The 12,286-nt window shown below is 39.1% G+C and overlaps 1 non-coding gene across 1 annotated transcript; it reads left to right on the top strand.

Moving 5' to 3' along the window:
• The first annotated feature begins 11,821 nt into the window (after positions 1-11,821).
• Positions 11,822-11,928, top strand: LOC148843914 (small nucleolar RNA R71). The gene has a single exon (XR_016103897.1). It is a non-coding gene; the product is annotated as a small nucleolar RNA R71 (small nucleolar RNA).
• The last annotated feature ends 358 nt before the right edge of the window (positions 11,929-12,286 follow it).

Here is a 12,286-nt window from a genome sequence, read left to right as displayed (position 1 = left end):
GCAATACTCCGCAGGTCGCTCCAGCTCGAGGTCAACTGCCACCTTAGATTTTCCATTGAGAGCAGCGACGTAGTACTTGCGATACTCGAGCTGATTGCCTCACGCTACCCCAACTCCGAAGTCCGTGGGGAACTTCTTCACCAAATAATAGGTGGAGACCACCGCATGTAGAGCATGGGTGATGGGCCGACCTATTATGGCGTTATACTGGGAGGGAGTTGCGACCACCAAAAAGTTGTGGTTGAAACTCACTATGCTAGGCTAGATGCTGACCTCCACAAGCACAGTGATTCTCCCCAAGGGCCTAACTTCCTCTCCGCTGATGCCCACTAGGGGAGTACTTGCGGGCTTGAGGTCGCTCTCTTTGAGCTGAAGCTTGTCGAACGTGGCTTTGAAGAGGATGTCTCCCAAGCTGCCGGAGTCGACGAAGACGCGCTTCACCACGAAATCATTAATCCTTATCTTTACGATGAGCGCGCCATCGTGGGGGTAGAGGACTCTATGTGCATCATCCTCGATGTAGAAGATCGGTTCCTCTATCCTTGGCCGCTTCAAGGGGTTCTTCTCTTCCCTTCTAATCTCACGAGCTAATGTCCAAGCTGCGGCCTACTGTTTCTCAACCTCTTGTCTAAACTCTTTGAACTTTTCAAAGGATTCAGACTTATGTCTCACTAGGTACACGTAACCATACCAAGAATAATCATCAGTAAATGTAATGAATTACACGTGCTGGTTATGGGTCCTAACACTCAGGGGACCACATACATCAGTATGTATAAGGTCAAGCGTGCCTGTACAACTTTCAGGCTTACCGTTAAATGGCCTCTTTGTCATCTTACCCTAAAGGCAAGGCTCACAAGTGGGAAGATCTTCTACAGTTAAAAAATCCAAAGGACCATCCTTTACTAGTCTTGTGATTCGATCAATACTGATATGGCAAAGTCGATAATGCCACATGCACGTGGGATTAACTGTATCACACATTCTTTTCTTGGGGATACCAGTCGACATAGTTTCGGCTATGTTAGTTTCTAGAGAAGGAAGTAGAGCATGGGGATATCAGCCGCTGAATCTGTTATTTTTTTTAATAGTAATCATATTACTGAAAAAGATAGAATATCCATCCGCACACAGTTTTGAGACAGAAATCAAATTTCTTCTTAAATTTTGCACAAAAAGACAATCTTTAAGTACAATGGATCCTTCTCTAAAAAATAACTCTATGATTCCTATTTCCGTAGCTGCAACACTTGGAGAAGTCCCCAAGTAGAGCGTCACTTCACCTTCATTCAGCCTTCTACTTACCTTGAACCACTGCAATGAGTTACGCGCATGAGTTGAAGCCCCAAAGTCAATACACCATGATGCAGAAGCCACCAATAAATTGGTTTATATGACAAGATTCAAAATTACCTTTCTTGGGTTCGAAGTACTGAGGACAATTCCTCTTCCAGTGGCCGGTCTATTTGTAGAAGTGACACGTATCCGATGCCCTATCTTTCTTCTGCTTCTTTGGTTTGGCAGCTTTCTTCTGAGGCTTCTTTGCCTTCCTCTTTTTCTTGCCCGATTTGCTAGCTTTAGCAAGCATAGCCACAGGCTCATCCTTCCTAATTAAATCCTCGGCCCTCTACAACATGTTGCTGAGTTCCTGGATGCTGACATTTAGCTTGTTCATATTGTAATTCATTATGAACGGGTTGAAGGAAAGAGGCAAAGAGTTAAGGATGGCATCCACTTGCGTGTCAAGATCTAGCCTGGATCCAAGGGCTTCAAGCTCGTTGATATATCCCATCATCCGAAGACAATGGTCGTGAACTTGTTGCCCTTGGGACATTAGAGTAGTCATGAAATGCTTCAAGACCTTCTGTCGAGTAGAACGATTATGCTCTTCATACATTGTCTTTTATACTATCCAATATGTCATTGGCTAGTTCGATCTGATCGAACTGCCTCTGTATCTGATTGTCTAGGGAGGCAATGACATAGTAGCGGGCTAGGGAGTTTTATCCTCCCAATCTTGGAATTCCCTCCTTCTGGCCTCAGAAGCCCTGTCACTTGGACCCTCTGGGGTAGGATTTTTAACTAACTTATCCAATTTTTCAGATGTTAGGACCAACAAGAAGTTACAGTACCAATCGACATAGTTCGGTCCCTTAAGCTTGTTGTCGTCAAGAAGCTTTGCAAATTGTCCATTTGCCATTTTCTAATAAAACAGCAAGCATTAGTCCACAACCTAATTTGATTCATCTTCATTACATAGATATGACTTTTAATCCATGTTCCATTTCCATTTGTTCATCTCTAAGATTTCCCTCCCATCTCAGTGGCGGAGACAACGACTTGTTTCTAGAAATGTGGGAAACCACATAGGGTGCATGGAGCCAACTGTTTCAGTTGTAAAACCCCACCACCTTTCTGTAAAGGATCATATCCACTCATCATATGAGTTTTCCCTTTGGCCTCTGTCAAATAAGGTTCAGAGTCATTTTCAGGTAACCCTTTCTGTCTAGTGAGTGCTCACCCATCATATTCATGAACGCCAAGGTACCGTGAGAGAGTTCCCATTTTCTGTTGAAGCCCCTACCACATCGGTCTATGATGCCCCTATCATCTTATGAAACACTCAGACAAGCCCAACAACAAATGGATAGCCCATTTTCTGGTGCTTTTCCTCATTACTGAAGGACCCATCCTCATGCTAATGATGTAAGGCCTTTGCGAAGTAGGCTTTTAGCAGTTTTAACAAATTAAAACTAGGCCTTTACAGGTTGGGCCGAATTAAACTTTCAATTAATTATCAATCCTTAGGCCCATTTGTGGGAGAAATAGGGCTGACATTCAGCCTTGATCGAACCCTAGATTCGGTTCAACCAGTTTGGACCAATCTGGTTCGAATGGGTCTAGGGTTTGATCTTTAACTAAAGATTTAATTCAAGAAATCAATCTGAAATTAAATACTGATAAAAGAAAATCAAGAATCAGTCAGATAGGGTAGTTCGCACAATCCATCCTACAAAACAAAGATTAGATCACAGTTTGCAATTTCATAAACTGCAAATCGCAGATAGCGATTCTCCCATCTACGAAATCTCCTTCCTTGCGCCGCCATCTTCGATCCAAAATAAAAATAAATAGAAAACCAAATTTCTATTATTAATTACATCAGATCGAATGCCTATACATTCAGTTTAAAAAATAAAAAAAAAATTATTTTATAGACCAAATGTAATGAAATAACCAAGAAACTGCAAAATTGCAGGTTCCCTGTGCCAATCAAGATTTCAATCTCCATGTGTACGAACAACCCATAAATCAAGAATATTATAAAGAACAGTTCTAAATAATAAACAGATTTATAAAATTTAATTTCAGATTAATCGTGCATTAACTGGAAACAAATTTTCCAGAAAAACCTTATATCAGCGTAAATCGGGTAGAATACCTTCTACCCATTTGCGCAAGTTCAGATTTGATCCAATTCGGTTCAAGACTTGAACCTGGCTCTGATACCACTGAAGAGATGAGATATCCATCGTATGGATGACCAAATCTTATGGAATAGAATGGGCGAAGTTCAAAAATTTCTCTCCATCCTACTGGGAATCGAATTCCCTATTTTACAAAAATCATATTTTTCAAGCATCAATCTTGAACCATGAACTGAACCAGATCTGAACAAAAATAGTAGGAGAGGGATATACCTGATTCGGAGAAATAGTATCTCCCAATGGAGGTGTTCACGCCCAAGGAAGGTGATAGTTATAAATATAACCCTAGCAAGTGTACTAGTTATCAAGTAGTATAAAAATATCATTCCCACGGGGATTTAACAAAATAAGTAATAGAACCACCATCTTCCCTAATTATGTGGACAATCAAAATTCAGATTTGAGCAAGAACTACTGAAAATAAAAACTAGACAAAGAAAATAGAAGCAAAGGTGATCATTAACCAAATATGCAATGGATGAAATCGCTAGGGCTTTTGGTCCACCTAACCAATGTAATGAATATTAATGGATTCGATTAACCAAGATTATTTGTCATTCCCATAAGCTGAGGTCTTTCCAATTTTATTTAATATTCTCTCTCAAGATATACTAAAACTATGCCCATCAGGTAACCCTTCGATCTCTCAAGTAGAGCTCTCAAGATGGAAGTGCATTAAATCCAAGAAAAACCATTAAATTTAGATGAATCATGTATATATATATCTCTATATACCATTCAATTCACACTATGAATTATTCAGTTGATTATGTAAATTCCTCTCTCGATTCATTCACATAACCCAAATCAATTAAGAGGTGGCCAAGCTCTTAATTGCATTAAGCACAATAATTCATAGACTATATGGAAATCACAATCTTGGATAAATCATAAAGATAAAAATATATTCATTAACCTGGTTAGGCTTTACACAACCCTAACAAGAAACAAATCAATTCATGATAAAAGCAGTAAAGCAAACAAAGGGAAAGAAATAACTCTTGAATTCGCCCATGGTGCTGAGATCTCCTCTTCTTGCCGCCACTTTCTTCTTGAGGTTTCTTGAATTCTTGATCACCTTCCCCAAGTTTCTTGATTTGTTTCTCCTTTCTTAATTGATTGCTCATTTGCTTCTTGATTCAATCCAGAGATTGAGTGATGCCTAAAGCTGGTCCGCCCCCCCCCCTCCCTTTATATAGCTTAAAGGGGAGGGTGTGGTCTCCTACTTCCTCTTGAAGTTTATCTTGCAAGAATAGAAAGTCCTAGTCTAATCCTACTCTTATCTCTTTATCTAGTGAACTCAATCCCTTTATCTTTCTAAGATTACATCAAGAATTTATATTTGCAAGGACTCTTCTCAGTTTCTTATTCTTGGATTCGTATTAGACCTCCTCTGCGAATTGGGCTGCTGCCATGCTTTTCTACAAGTTGGGCTTCTGCTGCGGATTGGGCCTTCCTACGAATTTGCCCTGACTTCTTTGCTTCTGACCGAATCTGTGAAAACACAAAAGTTGTGGCTTTTTCTCTTATCTTTCCAGTGGGTCTTGAATCAGCCTAATCGGAGTTTGGGTACGCGAGTTAGGCCCAAATTATTGAACAATGCCAAAACTGTGAAAAATCATCCGATTTGCCTTTCTTTGCTTCAGATGCCTTCTTTCATGCCCTGAACCAAAATAAAACAAATGTGAGTCCAATTAAGTACTAATTCAGTATGAAAGATAGAATATTTAGGGATAAAAATATGATAAATTATACTCTCATCAAATCCCCCCACACTTAAACTTTGCCCGTCCTCGGGCAAGACAAAACTCAAAACAAAATTAAAACAAGAACCAACTGATGTGTGGCTCATTGTGACACTAGCAAATGCACTAGCCGTTCAAGTAATAAAGTAGTGAGTGAAGTATCGTTCCCATGAGGATTTAGGAAACAATTACCAATACTAAATTGAGCACTTCTTATCTGATCAACAAATAAATCAAAACTTTAATGAAAGCTAAAAAATCCTAAATTAAAATCTATCTAAATCATTGGCCCAATTGCCTTCAAATCAGGTTAGAAGAGTAAGCAGTAAATGTCAATCTCAGAATTCAGCAATCTATCAATTTGGATCATTCGAATAAATCATGATTGAGCCTTGGTTTGATGAAACCCCAAGGTCATGAACAGCCTCTCTCAAGCGCATGTTCATCCTATGCATGAGTGACGGTTCTTCTATCTCTAGCAAGAATCTAATCCCCATGCATGCATTTCTTCAAATACTTCTAAGGCATCAATTCAAATCTGAATTGATCACCAACTGAATTGTGCAAGTTATCTCTAACCTTGCACTCAATTCAGTTCTTGAATAGTAGATCTGAATTCCTAGAGTCTCTCTCAAGCACTCTAGGAATTCCAAGCTGTAGATTAATTCCACCAATCTGAAAATTGCAGATCTGAATTCTCTTTCAAGCAATTCAGATCTTGCAATCTCAGATCTGAGAATTCAGATCTGAGTTTTGAAGGTTAGTTGGCCGAATTAATCTACAATAACACCCTTATTCAAGAAACTTCAAATACAATTCATGACCATTTGAATGAATAAAAAAGAATTAGATTGCTGAACTGAAATTTTACAAGCTGAAATACATCAAGGAAGAATGGAAAAAATGAGAAAGAAAAAAGAAAATATAACAAAGAAACTGAATTCGAATCAAAAGAGAATGAAACTACAATTGATTTATTACAAAAGATCTTTGAATCACAAACCCTCAATTCGAACTCACCTTCTCTTCTAGCTTGCTTGTCTTGAACTTCCTTCAGCCCTTCTTCTTCTTCTTCCTTGCGCCTAGCCTTCTTCTCTTCTCTTCTCTCAAGGTGGCCGAACCTCTAAGAGTGGGAGAGCCTTCCTCTCAAGCAATTGAACACCTCTCTCCCCTCCTAGAGGCCTCCTTATATAGTTTTTCATGGGGGCTCTTGCCCCTTCTTGAAGTCTCTAGAATTGGGTGTATTACACCCCTCATGAACCTTCTAGAGTGCTCCCTCCTTCTCTTCAAGAAACTTCTAGGAGTTGCCACCCCTAGCTCCCTTTGGGCTGCTATTTGGGCTACAACTTAGCTTGCTTTTGAGCTCATGTGGGCTACACTCTAGGCTGTTATTTGGACTAAAAATGGGCTGGGCCGAAATTTCCTTTTGCTAGGCTTATTCCCTTGGGTTTTCCAAAGAGTTAGCTTGAACTACTTGGGCCGAATGAAACTCCCTTGCTCTCATGGCTGGGCCGGGCTGAACTTGATAAATTTTGGGCTTTCTTTTCTTGCTTTTGCCTTCTTTTTGTTGATTTGGCTCCCCCTGAAATCTTTCTTGCAATCAAGTTAAAATAGGGAAAAATCTAATTAAACCAGCATAAAATTTCATGCAAAAACCTCATAAAATATAGATAAATTGTAGGTTCATCACCAACTAACTAAAAGATTATTTTGGAGTTTTCTCAATAGGGTATTTGTTCTTCTGCATGCCTTGATCCAGTATCAATGGTCCTTCCATTTGTCCACTTCTTTTCCTCTTTAACTTGTCAAAGAATAATCTTAAATCGCCAATCCTCATGTCCCCAAGTGAAATCGACAATCAAGGGAAACAGGCATCTCTTCGCATGAATAATGTAGGACTAGAGTAAGCCCTCTTTGTTTTCACAATCACATGCAACATGATTCAAAAATACCCTTTCATGATTTTTCAGGATGAAATCAGGAATGTTATTACCATAAGGTTGCTTATATATCACATCTCCACCACTTATCATGAGTTCAATGCATCAAAAGGTGAATTAGGGTTTGGGATTTAGAAATGAGTGCATTTTATGCTCCATCTCACCCTTTTTTTTATTGTTTTTAGTGTGAGTGCATTTTATGCTCCATCTCACACTTATTCAAGAAATAAAAGAATTTTTTTTTTTGAATAAATCATGTTCCAATCCAGGAACTCATTATCGTGGTCTCAACATGCCTAATAAGACAAGTTCTAGAATAATCAAACCATGTTTGTCTGTCAAAAACCAAATGCTCACAAGGGTCAAATCTATATTGCATCTTGCTGAAGGAATGGTAGGATCCATCATATGGATGCCATAAAGATTGCGGAATGGGTGGGCGAATTTCAAAAATTTTCCTACCTTCTTTCAACTAGGAATCATATTCCCTAATTTTAGAATACAATATTCAAGGATCCTACTTGAACCATAACCGAACCAGATCGGAACCAAAAACAAAGTGAGGGATTACACCTGATCCGGAGAAGCAGTATCTACAAAAGTTGGTGTTCATGCCCAAAGAGGACACCAAGATCTGCCCCTGCTGAAGATGACACAGCAATATGTGAAACGGAACCAGTAGAGTGCGTCCTACACACTAAATCCTTCGCAAGAATCGTTTGGAAACTTTGAGCACCAAATCTTTTCAGTTTTTTCTGCAAAACTGATATCAAGAACTGATTTCTTGATTTCTTTCCTTCAAAGATTGAATCTTATCGAAAAAATGGCGGCGGCTGGAGGAGAACTCTTGAGATGAAGATGGCTGAAATTGCTTCTCTTCTCTCTGGAGTGTGTATAAGATCCAATCTCAATTCACAAGATGATTTCTTGTGCACAAACCCTAGGTTCGAATTCCGATTATCTTTGCTTAGGGTTTCTCCTCTTTTATTCTTGATTAAGAAACCTCCTAGTGAGGAGTTGTCTCAATCCAAATCAGTATTTGGATACAAGATTATATTAATCCTATCTATAGATTAGGTTAGCTTACTCCTGATCTTATCAGGAGGTTACCAGATTCAAATCTGATTTGAATTTGGTCTCCCAGAGTGGATTAGGTTAAAGGCCCAATCCTTTTTTCTAACTTTAATCCCAGATCTGCCTCATGAGTGGGTGATCATATCTGCCTAGTTCGAAATGGGCTTTTAGCCCATTAAGTATTCAATGCTTAACTAGTTTCCAATTCGCCGCCTAGTTGGGCTTCTTTGTAGGGCATGGGACTCAAGCATTGATCTACACACCAGCCACATGGGTTCAGCCTAGCCTTTATTACAAGGCCAATCGAATTCACTATGAAGTCCAGTGAACCCCTGAGCCCATCATATGGACCCTATGGGCCGAACACTTACATTAAGTGGTCCCTGTGTCAAACCATCTTATAAAAAACCCAGGGACTGTGGGCAGGTGCAAGATTAGTCCATCAGGTATTATCCTAAATGGGCTTACACTTAACCTCTCAGCCCTTAATGATCAAACATTGCTCGACAAGAGAAGACCTCTCCCTCGGCTACAAGAAACAGTGTTGCAGTCTCCACTCACATGGATCCCGAAAATTAAAACCATTTGCAAACATTTTGAAACTGTATATATATATATATATATATATTTTATATATAAATTTTGCAAAACAAAATTCTGACGATTGAAATCAACTGCCGGCAATTTGGTTTCCATCAGAGAGAGTGCATTCCCGATCATTACCTTTGTCCAACAAAAGGGCTGATCCTGTCACTATGATCACCCAACATGCCCAGGTTTTGACCCCCACTAAGGATCTCACTGATTGGTATATCAAAGACAGCCCGATCCGACACCTAGTGAAGTATCATAATCGAGTCTAGGGGTCAGGTGTAACTTTCCAGTTTTTCCCATCTGTTTCCAAGGTCCAGGGAAATACTGGAAATCTGGTCCAGTTCAAGGATTCGAGTAATCCCATACTACATGTGCCTTGGGTCTTACCCTGGTGGCCGAGACAGGCCATCCCAACACTTGGTAGCACACTAGTATCAGCCTTGGTAGGATAAATCTCTCTAGACTTATCCAATGGCTGTGAACATTTAAAACTAACACGAGTCTCAATAAGTGTCTAGTTCTAGGGTCTTACACAGAATTATACCAAACAGCATGAATCAAACATGCACTTTATTTATTTACACTAAATGTCAGAAGTACATCAAATCAGATTGAAGCTAAGGGCATATAAAACTGTCTAACAGTGCCCTTTGATCATTCCCACCTAAGCACATGATTAAAGGTGGTTTGCAATCATTCAAAAACAAGTCTCCAAGGAGCAAAAATTTCGAAAGGAAAGGTTAGTGAGTGATAATCGAAGCATGCTAGAGTCCGGAAAAAATTTATCAACCCCTTAATCCTCCCCCACACTTAAGATATACATTGTCCTCAATGTATGAAATATGCATAACAAGAACAAGGAGAGAAAGATTTAAGAGGACTTCCCTGAATACCTCGTTGAGATCCTGCAAATGTGAGATACAAAAAAAAAACACACTCATAAGAGAAAAAAAATTGAACAAAACAAACAACTAAACTTAATGGGTTGCCTCCTAGAAGCGCTCTTTTTAAGTCGTGAGCTTGACTTTGACCTTTCTTTCTTGGGGGTTTCAAGGAGAGAATGAACCCATGGTGGATGGGTTGCTCTCCTTCAATATAATGCTTCAACCACTATCCATTTACCTTGAATGTACTCCCATCATCATAATGCTTCAACCCTAGCCACTTCAAAGGGTCTGCTCCACCTAGTTTTCAACTTTCGATGTTTCCCCCTCTCATTTTTCATGGGTGGGTTTAAACCTGGGATAGGGGCCTGCACAATAGATGGGAGGAGTTTTGTGTGAGATGGAGGTAAATTAATAAAAGATGCATTATGAGTTGCAATTTTAAAAGAGTCTAGCTCAGAAGTCAAATTTCATAGTTCTGATTTCAGTACAAACTTCTGCTCTGCTTGTTGCAATTGATTAGGACTATTGTTAAGTGCAACTTTCAGCGTGTCTTCTGATTTAAATTTATCTACTTCAGCTGCCCAAACATCAATGCAATCAATTGCATATATTTCATGCTCAATTGTATTGAGACATTTCATGGTTTTAAATACATAAAACACCACTTCTTCACCATTGCTAAGAGTAAGTAGACCTTCTTTCACATCAATTAAAATATTACTCGTAGTAAGAAAGGGTCTCCCTAGAATCAATGGCATTGTCTTATCTTCCTTCATATCCAACACAATGAAATCAGTAGGAATGATGAAATTACCCACTTTGACTAAAACATCTACTATTCCCTTAGGATATTTAATGCTTCGATCAGCTAATTGCAGGATAATAGTTGTAGATGGTAGTTCATGCAGTCCAAGTTTTTCAAAAATAGAATAAGGCATTAAATTTATACTAGCACCTAAATCACATAAAGCTTTTTCAAATTCAGTATTCCCTATGGTGCAAGGTATAGAAAAACTCCTTGGATCCTTAAGCTTTGGGGGCATTTTCTTTTGAAGAATGGCTGAGCACTCTTCGTTTAACTTCACCATCTCACCGTCCTCCCATTTCCTTTTGTTCGACATCACCTCCTTCAGGATTTGGCATATTTTGGCATTTGTGACAATACATCAAGAAGGGGGAGGTTAATATGTATTTTTCTAAATACTTCTAAAAACTTCTCAAACTGTTTGTCCAATTTAGCTTTCAAAATTCTTCCAAGGTAGGGGATAGGGAGTTTAATTTCATGTAAATTCAGTTTAGGGGTGCTTCCATCAGTCTCCTCTTGCAGATCGGCCACATCAGCTTCCTTGTCTTCTTTTTGGATTCCGTCAACTGTCTTCCCACTTCTTAAGGTTATGGAATTTACTTGCTCTCTAGGATTATTCTCCGTGTTGCTGGGTAGTCGTCCCTCTTTTCTTTCCGACAACAGATTTACAATCTGCCCCACTTGAACTTCTAAGTTTCTAATCGATGCTTCATGGCTTTGGAATTTTGTTTCAGCAGCATTGATGAACTTAGAAATCATCTCCTCCAAATTATTCTTTTCTTGTGGGGGCGGCTATTGTTGGAATCCCATGGGTGCCTTTTTATTGTTGTTCCATAAAAAATTTGGATGATTCCTCCACCCTGGGTTGTATATGTTCGAATATGGGTTGAAATTTGACCTACCAGTGTGAGAGATAAAATTAACATTCTCATGGGAAATAAAAGGACTACTTAATGGACAATCAGAATTAGTATGTCCTATTTGACCACATGAATCGCATGAGATGCTAGATGATGCATTAATGGCTAAAATATTAAAAGTATCAAGCTTCTTATTCAGATTAGCAATTTGCGCAGACAGGGCTGCAAGGGAATCAATGTGGTGTACTCCCCTCTCATTGGTTCGGTCATTGCTCCACTGGTAGTTGTTCGACACCATCTCCTCTACTAGGTCATAAGCTTCCTCCGGTGTTTTTCTCATGATTGTACCACCTGCGGCTACATCAATAATGGATCGATTAAAGGGGGTAATACCGTTATAGAAAGTCTAAATTTGATGCCAAGTTGGTATCCCATGGTGAGGACACTTCCTAAGCATCCCCTTGAATCATTCCCATGCTTCATACAAGGATTCCCTTTCAAATTGAGCAAAAGTAGTAATATCATTAATTAGCTTTGCTGTTTTAGAGGGTAGGAAATATTTAGCCAAAAATTTTTGGGTTAGATCATTCCAAGTGATGATACTTCCTGCAGGTAGTGAGTTAAGCCAATCTTTAGCTCTATCACACAATGAAAAAGGAAATAATCTAAGCCTAATAGCATAATCACTAACTCCATTATGTTTAAATGCATCACATATTTCTAAGAAGTTAGCAACGTGTGCATTAGGGTTATCACTTGGTAACCCACGAAACTAAATACTTGTCTGGATCATCTGAATTATAGCAGGCTTGATTTCAAAATTGTTGGCATGAATGGTGGGCTTGCAAATGCTAGAAGTCGCTCCATCAATGTTTGGACAAGAATAGTCCAAG

This window comes from Nelumbo lutea, chromosome 8 (assembly GCF_056320005.1).
Source record: "Nelumbo lutea isolate HS-2025 chromosome 8, American lotus-T2T, whole genome shotgun sequence".
NCBI lineage: Eukaryota > Viridiplantae > Streptophyta > Magnoliopsida > Proteales > Nelumbonaceae > Nelumbo > Nelumbo lutea.
Note: the sequence above shows the minus strand (reverse complement) of the source record. Positions and strands in the feature narration are given on the sequence as shown.